Here is a 16,539-nt window from a genome sequence, read left to right as displayed (position 1 = left end):
GCACAGGTTTGCTCTTCTAATCTGGAGAAAAATTCATAGTTAAATCATTTACTTTTTAGCTAAATTATATCTGCATCACAGAGGTTATTATACTACTTACGTTCTTTTCGCGCAACAGCCACTTACAACACGGCTGCCATCTTGGACTGAATGCTGCCCTGATTAATATTAAAATTTACCATCATAAGCATAATACATCAGTAACCTGTACAGTATGTTAGTCATGATGAACCACAAGCAGTGTTCTTCTGCTCAAATTATCCAGGTTGAGATCCAAAGCTACAGCTTTTAGGTTTCCCAGGGCTCCCGACAGGTAATTATAAACAAAAGGTGAAATTGAAGATAGACTGAATTTAACAACAACTCAGACTGGTCTGCTAGCTAATACTATACACAAGTTTTCTTTCCATAATCTATGTCCTTTACAAACTATAAGCTTTAGGGTAGACCTCTATTCTAGTTAATCAATTCAACCAAGCCTGTCTTATTGCCTCGAAGAGATCCTTTCCATGGCAAATTATTATTCAGATTATTATTCAGTTCAAAATACACTTAACTTAATGCAATCCCTGCAGCCACCCATGAATTAATTAATCTAGCTACAGGTGTCAATGATTATTTTAATGTAAATATGCTATTCATGACTATTGTGATTATTGCTGTTTATAGTTTTTTTTTACCTTTTTTCTTTCTCTCTATCTTTATATTTGAATGAATCAGAAGGTTTATTACCAAGTAGATTTTCACATTTAAGGAATTTTCCTCAGTGTCTGGTGCATGATAGACATTTTAGGAGGAAATAAAAATAAAAGCAAAGTAGTACATGGTACAATGGTGGCGACTCAGCTCTACGGATGATGACGATGCCCGCTGCGCAGATGATGGTGATGACACCGGGTATCTTTTATCACACTGTGAACATGTTTGATAAGAGCTTCTCCTTCTTAGAATAAATACAGAGTACAGCCATAAAAAAAAGTTGTTTAATTTTTCCAAAGAATACTCTGCAGGAGGCTAATAAGTTTGCACTCGCTAGCACCGAAACAAATATGCCCACAGCAAGACTAGTAATGCAACAGCAGGACGTTGGTAGACACACGGCTAATTGGGTACATTGCCAGAAATCCAGCAGCAGGCAAGAAAAATGCTGTTTGATAGGAAACAATCAGGGACACTATACACCACCCTGTGTCTTGTCTTATTCTATAATACGGCTGCCGTGTGAGACAATAGGGTGAATTGGAACAGGAGGTTAATGAGGTGCCAGTAAACAAGACAGAAATGTCACGGTCCGTGTGATGAGGGCACTGGTGTCTTCTCCGTATTCCTTATGTCATTTATTAAATTTGCTTTACTTCAAACTTGAAGGGGCATCATCGTGTCAGTTTCAACCAACAGCATGCAGGTTTTTTCTCTTTCCATTACAACAATGTAAGTAAATGTTTGTCTGCTTTTAAGCTCTGGGGCTTTTTGGGGGGACAGGTAAGGAATATTCTGGGACAGGCCTGTTGAAAGTATCTGGGCAAGCACATCTGTTGAAAGCCCTGCCTGCTTGGCAACACTCGAGTGGGGAAATCTTGGCTGAGCTTCTCAGAAATGAGAAGAACACGACAGTCTACAGCCACTCTAGCAGCTTTGTACTGTTGCTGAATGCTAACATCTGCATGCTCGCAATGACTATGCTAACATGCTCATGTTTAGCAGTTATAATGATTACCATGTTCACCAATTTAGTTTAGCATGTTAGCATGCTCAAATCAGCTAACAAAGTACACAAAGGACACAAAGTACAGCTGAGGCTGATGGGTATGTTATAGGTTTTGCAGGTATTTAGTCATAAACCAAAGTTTTGGGCAAATTAAAATGTTTAGCCTGATGATGGTGCTAAACAAAAGTCAATGTGGGGAACATGAATGTTTATATCAAATGTAATGGTAATCTGTCCAATCATTTATGAGACATATAACTGAAAACTACAAATGGTGGCAGTTGCTGAAAATCAAGTCATTAGAATTCAACATCTGGGAACCAATGACCGCAGGCCGACATTGCCATCCCTAGCGTCTTGCTGCTAGTATGGCTAAAAATCTGATTTGGGAACCAAAGGCCTTTCAGGTGGAAGGAAAACTTGTAATATGGGTTTAGTTCTTCTTGTGTCCATAGTGTTTTCTTAATATCACATTCCATGTGGTTATAAATGTACTTTATGTACAATAGAAAGGTTAGATTCATTAATAATCAAAGGGGCTGTACTTGATATTCAGAAAAAACTGGTTTAGAATTGCCTTCAAACGGCTCACACAGACAGTTCCCCAACTCAACGCACAAAGCACTCACATGCACTAACAAGCATTCGTGGCCGGAACAGCTATCAAAACAAAGAACACAGAAGCTCTGATTAAAACACACACAGAGGGAATTCACACACATACTTTATTCTATGCTCAGGACGACATTACTCCACCATATCTCTACGTAGCAAATAGTTGTTTTCTGCTACATTAATGTTCTGAATATCGAGCACAGCCCCATTAAATAATAAACTGCACATGTTTGGTATGCATTGATTTATTTGTATTTCTGTGTAATCCCTAGCCTGGTCCTACCAGACTCTCGTAAGTGTTAACTTCCTTGAAGGCGGGTACTCGTTTAAAATAGTTCAAAACTATTGGATCTGCCCAGAGCCACTCTGGATCTGCCATAACCAATTACGGAACTACAACTCAAACTAGCGCACGACCTCAACGTCATCGTTCTCAGCCACTCCCTCTGTTCGCTGATTGGACCTCCAAAGATTTGGCCGGAGAAAGCCCAAGAATATAGCGTAAACCCAGACGGTGTACTGAAGGAAAATGAAAATTGAGCGGAAGTATGTAGGAGGTCTGAGCCAGGCTATGAAATCACAGGGCTTCTGCCCATAATACTGATGGGATCCATTCATTTGCCCTCTCTCTCTCTTTGCCACGCACTAACTTGCTCCATAAGCGATCCCTGCATGCATTGCACAGAGAATAACTCACTTCTCATAGAAAATGAATGGAAGTGGGCTTGGTTGTTTGGCAGATTGTGTACCTCTGAGTTTAGACTGCATCTATCTAATTAGAATTACCGCTAACCTGGAGTAACAGAAGGGATGGAAATGTTGTGGAATATTAAAATGGACAAGATTCCAAAACACGGAAGGGGGCCTCCAGATCTTCTTTTCCATCTTCATGAATTTCAAGGTCTACTTTCGCATTTCACATTTTGCATCTTGTGTTACACATGAATACCTCCTTAGGGTGCTTTGTGCAAAACTCAGAGAGTAAGTAGAAGATGAAAATAAAGGTCCTGACACCTCCTGCTGTATGTGATTGGAGCAGTATTTGGCTGCAGAATATCCCAGACTGCAAAGGTAATAAAATCTGACCTTTTCGATGCTCTTCCTGCTCTGGCAGGATTAAAGTTGAAGTCACCACATTTCACTGTCTGCCTGGCTGATCTTTGGGTTTCCAAGAGACCTCAGTGGATCTGTTGACTGTAATCAGTTGTGTCACATGGCACAAGCATAGCAATAAAGGAAGCATGGACTCCGAGGTTAGGGTATGAGGAAGTCACATTTTCTGCAATGTATCACAATGGTAGTTGAACTCCAACTCATCAATCCATGTTGTGGGGAACATCTGTGAAAGCATTGGGGTAATGGAGCTTAAATTAAATATCTGGAATGTATCCCTTTCACTTTACAGACTAGAATAATCTGTTATGTATATTTTGTAGGCCTATATGTGTATTTTGAATGATAGACATTGTTAGTTTAAAAAAAAAACATTATTTTGTACACATCATTTTAACTGACAAAATGTAAGACAGGACTGGAACAGAAGGGGGCTTTGTCAGGGCTTTGTGTAGAATGAGACAGTTACAAAGATTGATAAAGGTCATGGATTACTTAATGCTCCTTTTTAATTATCATAGATTCTTAATTTACACACTCTTATGTGAGTAATTAAAATGATAAATGCACCTGATTCTCTTTCATCTTTTTGGATTGTCTCTGAAATCCTCCCACTTGTGTTGGAAGGTTTAACCTACAGTATAATTTAATCATTTCATGGCTGTGCTCACAGAAAAGCACTTCCAAATCTTAAAAGCAAGACAAAGTGTTTCACATTAAGAATGGAGGTGGTGGAAAAGGTTGCTTACTAAGTGAGCACAATGACAGCGTCACAGCGCCATTGGAGGTTTCAATTGTTTGAAACCCACTTATGGCTGTTGACTTTGTGAAATGTCCACCCAAATAGCATCTCAATCAATAACCCCCCCAAAAGACTGATGACTTTGTAATGCCTTTTTAAAAAAGAACCTGCTCACCCAGTCAGTAGAGATATCTATTCATTGTAAATGTATCACAATAATTATTGCCATAGAATAACGGTCTCTTATAAACTATTGTCAGTATGATTTCATGTATATTAGTTAGATTTTTCTGACACTTGTAGACGTTTTTCAATGAAAACACATTATCATTAGTCGGGTAAATCCAGGGTGATAGTGCTGATAATTTTAGTTGTGAACGGTTCCCTCTGTTTTACCGACGTATGTGCCAAGGCTGAAGTGGATAGCAAATACTTAACTTGTGTATGAATTCAAGCTGGTGGCTCGCAGAAAACCACAACAAGAGGATCCATCACCTAAAAAAACATTTGGAGCTGTTTTACCAAAACACTGACGACTCTGATCCGGTTCTTCAAAGAACTGCATATTGTATTACTTGCTATTTTTTTCATGTGTATGTTATATGTAAAATGTGTAATTATTTCATTATTTCGCTTTAATGGAGACACATGTATGCAGATTGTGCCCTTTGACTGTAAATGGACATCTCTCTCAGACATGTTGTAGAGGTTCAGTTTAATGTCAGTTTCCCAGAAAAAGAGAGCATTAAAGCATTCATGTCAGAATACCAATGATAGAATATGAAAACACACATTATACTTTTTCATACATGATGGCTTTTATGTTGGTTTATGTGTATTTAAGCTTTCAGAGAGTGACAGAACTGCTATTGTTTGGGTGATTTTATCATTTAACTGAGAGTGAATGTGACAATGATGATCAACAAACTTCCCATGTTGCCACATTCCAGGCGCAGTGGATCCCCTGATGTCCGACTGCAAGCCACAGAGTTGTTTGTGGGAATTTTCACTTCCCCATGCATCATTTGATGAGACACAACATTTGTCACATGAGAGCTAATTTATTTATTTTTTTATCGTAAAGATAAAGAATTGAGGAAGTCACAGCCGGCTTTTATAATCTGAACTCTGGTTTTCCCTCTGAGGCAAGAGCATTCTTGGCTACATGCCTACGGAAACCACCGTGGGTTTATTTTCATCTACAAAAATACATTTCTTATGAACAGGCTCTGTGAGCAAATATAATGGAAATAAACCAAAAGTCAAAGATGCACCTGACAGATCAACATTAATCACAAAGTGAAGATGCAACAAAGACTACTGTCCTTTCAGATGAATGACCTTTCACTACAGAATGAGATAAGGCAGGTTTTCCTAATCTTCCCAATGAACATCCTGGTCCAACACTCCTCCGTCCTCAGCAGGTGACACATCAAAACATAAAAAGCTAACTTAAAATTGGAACCTTTTGATTTATTTTGCTCTGATGCATCAAAGACTAGGCTGACAAACACAAGACCATTTTTTAAAGGTCCCATGGCATGAACATTTCCCTTTATGAGGTTTTTTAACATTAATATGAGTTCCCCCCAGCCTGCCTATGGTCCCCCAGTGGCTAGAAATGGCGATAGGTGTAAACCGAGCCCCCAGAGCAGGGTATCCTGCTCTGCCTTTGAGAAAATGAAAGCTCAGATTGACCGATCAGGATTCATGGTCCTTATGAGGTCATAAGGAGCGAGGTTACCTCCCCTTTCTCTGCTTTGCCCGCCCAGAGAATTTGGCCCATACATGAGAGAGAGAGCGACATCATGGCTTGCAAACAAGCAAAGTGGCAGTTGGTCACCTTGACCCCCTCTCCCTCCTCCTTAATAGCAACAGACACAGAAATGGCACATACTAAGGAAAGATCATTGTGGGACTGGCTCTAGTGGCTGTAATTCTGCACCAAGGCTGAATTTCGGGAAAGAGACTTCAGATACAGTATTAGGGGACCAATAAGGTCTATATAAAAGCATCCAAAAAGCAGCATGTCATGGGACCTTTAATTCAACTCCCCTCCCTTTTTGTGGGGGGTATCATTCCAATGTGTTTATTGAGAGGGGAGCCTTGGATGCCACACACCATACTATTTCCCACACCACACATGGTCTCTGTGTGTTAGAGATACTCTCATAGCAGTGATGACAAAGGGTCAAGTTACAAAAATCACCAGTCTGTGGTCTGGCTGCTCTCTCTTGTGTTTACCCTGGAGTCCGCTGACAAACCAGAACCAACGTGTGACCTAAATCACTTTTACAAGAGCAATGTTGCTTCATGTTGGAGTTACGTTTTTAATGTGAGTTTTTCATCTATCAAAGTATATATCTATCTAAGGCTGTATTCTAAAATGCCAACTAAGGTAAGAAATTAATGGGACTGTATAAAATAGTCCAAAACCGAAGAATAAGACACATTTATCAAGTAACTTACTCACATGACTACATCACATGAATGATCCTAGCAGGAAGAGCCAATCAGAGACCAGGATTTACCCTACATCTCCATTGATTTCCTTTTTAAAACTGTAAAAATATGTTATTTTAAAAAGGTATTTGTATTGTCTGTAACATCCTTAATTCCTCCTATCTCCAGCAGATATTAACAACAATAACAACTTATAAAAAAATTATAAATAGGAATGGCTTAATGGGAAATTGGCTGGAATGGAAACAAAAAGGAAACCAATAGAGACTTTAGTTTAGTTTAGAAGTTTGGTAGTATAATTGCTGTTTGAACCCCTGATAGATGCAAATAGGAAAAGAAAAAAGTAATGTAACATCCTTTCAAATGTTTACTGTAATTCAAATGCAAATAATAGCCTTAAACGATCATATTCTGAATTATATACTATTAATATTATTACCTTATAATATTAGCTTAGCTAACATAATGGCATTTTGTAAATCACTTACAAATAGTAACGAAGTAGAACTAGGCTACTTCACTACTGTACTTAAGTACTAAAAAGCTGTATCTGTACTCTACTGGAGTATTATTTTTTTTCTCCTACTTCCACGTTTAAGTTCAATTCAAGTTCAAGTTCAAGTTCAATTTTATTTATATAGCACGTTTAAAAACAAAGTTGACCAAAGTGCTTAACATGCTCCAAAAGCAACGAAACAATAAACACAAACAAGGCACAATGTACAATACAAAATAACTGACAGTAGAAAAAGAATAAGGTTAATAATGTCAAGGTATCAAAGCTCAACTAGAATTGAAAGCCAATGAATAATAGTGGGTCTTAAGCATGGACTTGAACGTTTCAATGGTCCGAGCTGCTCTTACATGACTAGGTAAACTATTCCAGAGGTTTGGAGCAGCCACTGAAAAGGCTCGGTCACCTTTGGTTCTTAACCTGGATCTGGGCACATCGAGAAGCATCTGATTGGACGACCTCAGTGCTCTGACAGGCGTGTGGACATGTAACAGCTCTGATAAGTAAGAAGGCAAGAACCCATTTAATATCTTAAAAACAATTAATACAATTTTAAATTCAATGCTGAAACAAACAGGAAGCCAGTGGAGCGTGGCCAAAACCGGTGTAATATGGTCACAATTTTTAGTCCCGGTTAAAAGTCGAGCTGCTGCGTTCTGGACTAACTGTAACCGACGAAGGGATGACTGATCCAATCCAACATACAGTGAGTTAGAGTAGTCTAAACGGGACATAATAAATGCATGCATGACTCTTTCAAAGTCTTTACGTAGCAGGTAAGGCTTGACCTTAGCCAAAAGTCTCAGCTGGAAGAAGCTAGTTTTAACAACAGAACTAATCTGTTTGTCAAATTTTAAAGCACTGTCAAAAATCACTCCCAGATTTCTGGTAAAAGGACGAATTTGGGAACCTAAAGTACCGAGAGTATCTACACAGGCACTGAAATGTTCACTTTTACTTGAGTACTTGAATTTAATAGGCCTACTTATACTCCGATATATTTTTTATGTGCTGCATCGTTACTCGTTACTGTTGTGAATGCCTCACGCTACAGAGACTGTGTAGGTTACAGTGTGTTTAGTTACGGTTAGTTCTGTACGACAAGTACGTAAATTACGTAACAAATCCCAAGATCGCGTTGTGTTTCTTTTCATTACGGTAAGTTTGTACTCTTTCTATTTAGCTATTGTTGCAGCAGATAAAGCTACTCCTGAGTTGTTTCAGTCTGCAGTGAGTACTGAATATTAACCAGGGTTTATAATTTGAGCCGGAACACGCTGGAACATGTTCCGGCACCGACGTTGGATCCGGAACCTTTTTTATTGAATCCGGCACCTCCTGTGTCACCAGGAAAGTTTACTAGGCCTACTGTTTGTGTAGTGTTCAATGTTGTTATCTGTCTTGTTAGTCTAGTTATTCCCCTGAAGTTCCACAAAAATCTTGTGTTTGCATTTTCAATGCGTTTTGAGGTGAATTTTCAGCGTAAGACGGAGGGGGGGACAGGGGGGGAGGGAGGGGAGGAACTTCAACAGCGCGGCGCTGCACTTCTAGTGATACAAGCTCTTGTGCTGGTTGAGATTACTGTTAGAGCCTCGTTTCAGTCTAGGGAAAAATGTCAAAAAGACAACAAAGTTTGCTTAACTTTTTCAAATACGCTGGCCAGTCGGATCACAAACAAGCAAAAACCGTTTCTGCCGATCAAGAATGTGGAGACCACGGTGGGTTTCTTGGTGCATTTAATAGTCCGATGGATAATTGCTGCTTGTGAAAACGATTGTTGCAGTGTAGTTTCATTTTTTTTTTTTTACATTTCGCACCAATGCAGCACGTGTTCTGAAATAGAAATAAACATTGCCCTGATGTACACACAGCGTTGTTTAGGTTTTTTTAGTCAGAGAAGCTACATAGGCAGTGTAATTGTTTACCTCCAACCCCCGTTTTGAGTCGCCGGATCCATCACACATTTTATTTCAGTATTCATTAATAAGTGATTAATAACCCACTGTTATATCAGATAATAGTAGTTATAACAGCTGTGACATTAATGCACCTTTTGGAGTTTATTTCAGAAACTTCCTTCATATCCATGTACAGCTTGTGAGTGCCTTAATACCAAGTAAAAAGTTTAACTCCAACAATATGATATTCAAAATTTGACTGCTTTCTTTAATAACTACATAACACAATACTTGTACTTTTACTTTTAGTACTTGAGTAGTACATTTTAAAATAAACTACTTGCAATACTTAAGTACAAAAAATGTTGAATACTTTAGTACTTCCACTTAAGCGTGGTGCTTAAAGAGAACTTCAACTTCTACTCAAGTCACTTTTTTGATAGAGCACTTGTACTTTTACTCAAGTCTGGGTCTCTAGTACTTTATACACCTCTGGTTGAATGACTTAGCACATAAAACATTAAACTGGTGACATAAACAGTGCTTCGTTTTAAGGGGACAGAAGCCAAAAAGGTTGGCAACCCCTGAACCAGGATCTGGTCATAACTGACTTACGAAACTGCTGCAGCTCTCTTCAATTTAATAATACTTGTACATTGTATGTAATTAATTTGAATAATCACTTTTATTCCCAAGTTGTGAGTAGAACTGTCAGTCCAAAACGTCATTTTCAGCAGTTTGATAGAAATGGGTCCTTCAGTGTTTGTCCAGCGGATGGCAGCAGAGTCACATCCATGATGTGTTGCTTGAAATCAGTGTTCCATCCTGACAATTCTGCAGCAACTCTCATTAAGGCATCTTTCCTCACTTCCCATTTACACAACGACAGTCTGTCGGCTACATTCAAGGTTCAGGAATGAATGAAAACGGACTGCTGAAGAAAAGAAACAAAGCTCTAATTTTCTGTTGAAACCAACGTTTGTCATTGATATGTGAAGACTTAAAAATCAATTTGCTTTGCTTTGAACTACACATAGTAAAGAGACATTGGGCACCGAGCACAAGTGAACCATTGAAATCAAGTCCTTGGACGCACTTAGCATGCTTTGTGTCATGTCAAATAGGATTGTGTGAGTGCATATGATGAATGCAAGTTACTGGATATGTCTTAAACACTGTGAATGAAAGTAGATGATTTTAATACAAAACACTAATCATGTCGTGCAGATATGAGAGATGAATAGAAACAGGCGAGAGAATGCTGTATTTGTTTTCCTGATCAAGTTCCTTATCCTGCAGAAAACCCATGGATACTTTGTATTGCGTTTCTCTTGCATCTCCTCCCAAAGGACCACATTATCTTGTATGTTTCCATAGGAGACAATAGAAAAAAATGTTAAGAACGCTTTCATGTGTTATCCACTGGGTGCAGATATGCATGTGTAAGCATATTTTTGATTATGTATGCAAGTGTTTGGCTTTAAATAAAGCCAATCATTTCAACTGTGTCTCAGCTATTTCTCTTCTCTCTGAATATACTTGAACAAAAAAGCCAAGGTGGATACTACAGCACACCACCATGAGCGATTTTCTTGTATGAATACATTTAGGTGAGGCAAGTTTAATACATCTTTACTATAAGGTAGCCTTCTTCTAGACCTATTTTGTCTTCCGGGATCAGTGGGTGTGATTGAAGCCTAATGGGGATGGATGATGGCCATAAGAGCACCTGTCTGAAGATGATAGCTTAAATCAGTATTCTCTCTTGCAATGAGAAGTGGAAATAGGGGCTGCAGTTAAGGCAATAGTGATGTCTATCCCCTGGTCTGTGAAATGGCTCAATCTCCCTGGCCGCTCCACTGTTTGATTGTTATAAATCATTTGGAATCACATTATCTTGGCACACCAATTACCGACGATTGTGACTCTGAGGCATTGAAAGCAGGGTATATCTTCAAAACCTCTGAGGTAAAACTTTACATTCAGTTTCTACTGTAAAAAAGGTCAATGTTACTTTTTTTGCTAGTCTTTTCTAAAACTTTTTTTATATTGGTGCCTGGTGTTTAATGCACACAGTTTGGAGTAAAAGGTTACATAGCAAGGTCAAGAGTCTACAGACATGCTAGCTGCTCTGTGAAGCTGTACAGTGTTGCTTTATGGTAAATGCTAACATCAGCGTGCTAACATACAATGACAATGCTCACGTGCTGATGTTTAGCAGGTGTAATTTTTTACAATGTTCACCATCTTAGTTTAGCATGTTAGCATGCTAACATTTGCTAATTAGCACTAAACACAAAGTACAGCTGAGGCTGATGGGAATGGCATTAGTTTAGCAGGTATTTAGTCATGAATGGACAAATTCAAATGTTTATCTAATGATGGTAAAACAGGAAAAGTCATATAACCAAATAATCATACTAGCCTACCAAAGTCAGTAGGCTTTATTGTCAGGGGACCATAAATATCTGTGCAAAATGTAATGGCAATTCATCCAATAGTTGAAATATTTCCGTCTGAACCAAAGTGCTACATTGACTGTGTGACATATAGCCACCCCCACGCAGCCAGCATGGCTAATAGGTAATTCAGGCTAACAGAAAAATATGAAAATACAAATTTGAAGTGACATTTTTGAGGATGTCCAAAACTGTAATGATAATGTCAATTGGTAAGACACAGGGCAAATCTGACCATAAAGTTTTTTCAAATCTATTCTATTCTTTGCAGCGTGTAACCTCCAACCTTACAATATGCTCATGTCTCTAATATTAATTAATAATTAATAACTATTTAAAACTACCATTCAAGGCACAAATCCAAATAATTCTCTGGACATAATATGAGAGAATTACAGTTACATGGGGGAAGGAAGAAAAGGGAAAAATACATTATCAGTGTGTTCGGTTTTGAGCAAATATATCAGAGCACTTAAGCTAAAAGGGTAATTTCATAAATGGAGATGAAAGCCATTGAAGTGATTTGTCTACATTCCAAAGAGATCTTGATAGTCTTTTCAGTAAGAGGGAGCTACTTGGAGCACTGCGCTCTTGTAGGACCATTAGCTCTAACAAATATGTCTTTTTCAGTAGGCCAGACTACGAATATCACTAATCTTATCATATTTACGTTGCAGTAATGAATGAATTCATGCCCAAAGTGCACTAAAGATAACAAAAGGGTTATAGATGTTTTCATGAAAGATAGTTTGTTAAGAAATCCAACATGACTAAAAAAGCTTTTATCTATTCATTCTTCCCATTAAAGGAATGCAATCCAGAAGAAGCAATGTAAAAAAAAAAACATTGACTATTTTAAGAAACATGGAAACGCCTTTCAATAGCCAGATCAGGCTATCAGTCAGGAGCGCTGATAGGAATTTCAGGCTGCAGTAAAACATTTGGCATTAGGACCCTCGTAGACTACGTGATTTTGTCTTCATGATGTAATTAAAATGTTTCTGAGCTCTATACAGACAGAGGGCTGCTAAATTATTTGTCTCTTGCAGCTCCCCTGCCTGGAGTTTTTAGAGTTTGATCATTATAAAATATTGTATCATTGTTGAGGGCCATTAAGCATCTGCCATAGCAGTAATAAAACTTACATATAGTTCATCCCCTTAAGTAATTCACCAAGCCTTTAGTTGCCAAATTAGCATATGGTAACGGTTCTCTTGGAGGCCCAACCCAAATGTGAGCCAGTTAATTGCCACGCAGCTTAAAATGTCAGTTTCTGAGGCTGGAGTGAGATGAAAACTCTGGAGAACTTTAAATGGCCACATCGGTAATGTAAATGCATGTTTCTTTAACTCACTGGGGGCGTCTCAGACTGCTAAGGACAGACTGCTGAGGTTGTACAAGGGCAGCAGGAACGAGGCAGAGCTTGAAGCTAATCGTAATCCCCCCACACTGCATGTTAGCTCTCACTTTACCCAGGAGAGCTCTTATGGCTTATCAAGACAGAAATGAAGACTTAGCCTCTGCTGATCATGTTTAATTAAGAATCACTAGTGAATGCCTTCTATGGGTGTAAGAGAGGATAACATGTCTTAAGAGACAAGGGTCATTTTGGAAATACCTCTTATGATTGTGATACATAGATAAGATAGATACGTTTCCTGATGTGGTGTGTGAAAATGATATGCAGGTTAATCATAATAGCCAGTTAGTCTTTGCCTTAAATTAAAATAGTATGCATGAGCGAACATTTAGTTTCCTGTAGCCAGAAGTAGTTCATATCTGTGAAGTATGCACACTTTCATGAAGACCTACCTGGAAAAGACAGAAAAGGTCACAGTGAAGGTATGTGGTGATTTTTCTAGGAAATTTCTACACAGAAATGAAAGGCATTTTATGTTCTCTAAATGTACTGTCAGAGTCTCCTCAAAGCCCAGCACTGTTCCTGTGGACTTACTTGTGGTGCTAAAAGAAAGGTTAGGGGGTCACCAAAGTCAGTGGGATTTGTCCTCTGGGGACAACAAATGTCTCTACAAAATGCCATGGCAATCCAGCCAATGGTTGTTGGGATATTTCAGCCTGGACCAAAGTGGGGCAGTGACTGACCAACAGACTGACATTTCCATCCCAAGGCGCCACATTGCTAATGTAGTTAAAAACAAAACACAGGGCGAAAAGACACAGGGATCCAGAAGCCTTTCCAAAAATGTATTAGTGGCAGTCAATCATGGAAAGATGGATGAAGGGATAAATTAAATAAACATTACAAAGAATATACAGTATTACAAATCAAAAGAATCGCATTAAACAAAAGATTCCATTACTTGAAGTAAAACAGGCGATTATTATTGTTAACTTACATCAATAAATGCATCCATAACCTTACATCTTCAACAAGTACTGTATGCTACAGTAAGACAAAAACTGACACATTCTTTTCTTCTTTTGTTTATGGCTAGAGAAGTGTAATTAATCATTTTAAACAGTCCTTAGTTTTGTATTGAGCTATTTTGTGAGCCTGGATTGCTACCCACAATTCCATTTCAGAGGTGAAATGAAAAGGTAATTATCAGGCTACTACCCTGTAGTCACTGAAACTGTGAGACTGGTTATCCAGGTACAAATGTGTTCAAATAAATTATATAATAAATGTGAATAAGGGAGAGTTATGGAAAAGGAATAATCTTACCAATTAGAGGAGTTACATTTGACAATATATGCCATATAACTTTCCATACAGTACTACAAAAGTGTGTGTTGTTCTGTGGGATTCATTCTTGACTGTCACACTGTGCATCACTGCTCAAAACACATTATTTCCTTGACTTTCATTTGTCTCATCCAAGTGGGATGTATTGCCGCAGAATTTAGGATATCATTCTTAAATCGCTCCATCATCTTCTGGAGGATTTATGAGGACAGTGTCTCTGGTCAGACCTGTTGTTGTCACCCTGCATGTCTTTGGTGCTTTACGATCCGTGAAATAGATGTTGCAGATGTTGGTATTTCGAGAGCTGGCGCTGCCTTCGATTCTCCTCAGTTTTTCTCTTCTCTTTTCTTCTCCTGCCAAGAGCCGAGTGGGCCATGAGGAGGATGGCCAGTGACAGATAGAGAAGAGAAGGGTTATACACTCTGTCAGACAGTCAATCAGGATGACTAACGGTGTAACAACGTTAGGTTACACCATCAGGTAGGCTCTCATTCCCTAGCCTTGTTCCATGTAATGTTTTCGCTATCTGTCATATTGCCACAATGGCACAACACGCGCTACAGACAAATAATGAAGTAAATACTTTATTACTTTCACTCTATCTCTCTCTTCCCCATCCTTCAGCACTTGCATGGTGAAAATGTACTTCTTTATGAAGATATTTTTTCTGCAACAGAACACCTGTGAAGTGCTGTGTTAAATATTGTATATTCAACACAATTACAAAGTATAAGAGTTGCAAACCACTCAGCTCATTTTGACGTTTGCTGGAAGTCAGATTTATTTATACAGCCCCTTCTCACAAACGCAGAAATCTACAGAGATAAGCCAACACACATCTGATGAACTGTCAGTCAGAAAATATAACGATTGAATTCAGCAAAAAACAACAGCAAGGAAACAAACAAAGCACAACGAAAAATAGCACGACATGCAGTCTGACCGATCTTACCTTGCCCAATTTACCCATCGTGAACATTTTTAGAAAATCATCGATGTCGACCAGGAAAACCCTGTTGCCTTCAGGTGTGAAATAAACCAAAATGTAAGCATTCAAACAGATGTGACCTTCAGTTTATTAGTGTGGAAATGTGTTTTGCTAAGCATTCATTTGTCTGTTAAATCCTTGAATGTTGACACTGAGATCTGTTTGAGGCGGTGCAACAGCCTCCGTGAAATTCAACCGATTTGTCTCAATTTCTCCATCAAAGTCCTTTGAGCATCATTGTGATCCTATTAGTGGACGTCTCTGGGTGAAGACGACTTCATTGAGCCATGGCGAGTGGGATCTGACAGCTGAGTGGGGGGTTTGAATAGCGACTGGGGTGCGCGGGTGAGGACAGAAAGGTGCAAGGAAGGTATAGTGGAGGACAGGAGTGTGTAAAAGACACTTGAATTGAGACTAATGAATCCAGAGAGGAGCACAGACATCTCTTTCATCTTCAAGCAGACTTGAAGCGCTCTTTCATCATCATCACCTGAAAGTTGTGCATGCTCATAGCTCATGGTGTACACATTTACCTGCAGGGAGGAAAGACAGATTTCGCTTTCAAAGAATATATTCCCCCACTTTCCCTTTTGTCTGCAGTGTTTAGAAGCAGAGTGAAGAGTCAATTAAGACATGACACGTCCACTGTGAGGGACAGGGCCAGGTGACAATTATTTACCCTAAAATTAGCCTTGTTATTGTGCCTGATGAATGTGTGTGGAAATTATGAGTGAAGGCTTCGAATGGCAGGCTTACAATGCAGCATAACAAGGGCATGGGGGTGTTTGAATCAGGGTGACAGAAAGAAATGTGAGGAGCTACATTTTCTTGTATATTTTAAAAGCTGAAATAATTAGAGGGGAAGGAATTTTCATTCTTATGAGTCCTTTTGGTCTCTCTGTTGTAAGAGTTCAAGTCAAGGCACATCAAGTCAGTTGTATTCTTTATTTGTGCTAGTGGCGTGGTTCTAGCGATGGAAATAACAGTCTGTGATCGATCCAGACTGAAATATATCAGCATTTATCTGATTGATTGACATGGAATTGGTTATCCCCTGGTTTTTCACCTATCATCACCTATCAAAATATCAACACATTTTCTACACGGATTGGCAGAAACTTCAGACATTAATGGTTTCAGACATTACATCCCTCTTTGGTTTCCTCTAGTGCCACCATGATGTTAACATTTGTGGTTTAAATGTGCCATGATATGTGAAACAGACATTCATGTTCCCTTCAGGCTAAATTGTCATTTACGTCACTTTTTGACGCACTGGGTAGTGACACTTCACGGTCGCAGTTTTAAACACGTGGTTAATGTTGTGAATTC

Source organism: Perca flavescens, chromosome 12, assembly GCF_004354835.1.
Source record: "Perca flavescens isolate YP-PL-M2 chromosome 12, PFLA_1.0, whole genome shotgun sequence".
Lineage (NCBI taxonomy): Eukaryota > Metazoa > Chordata > Actinopteri > Perciformes > Percidae > Perca > Perca flavescens.
The sequence above is the reverse complement of the archived record's forward strand: the minus strand, read 5'-3'. Positions refer to the sequence as shown.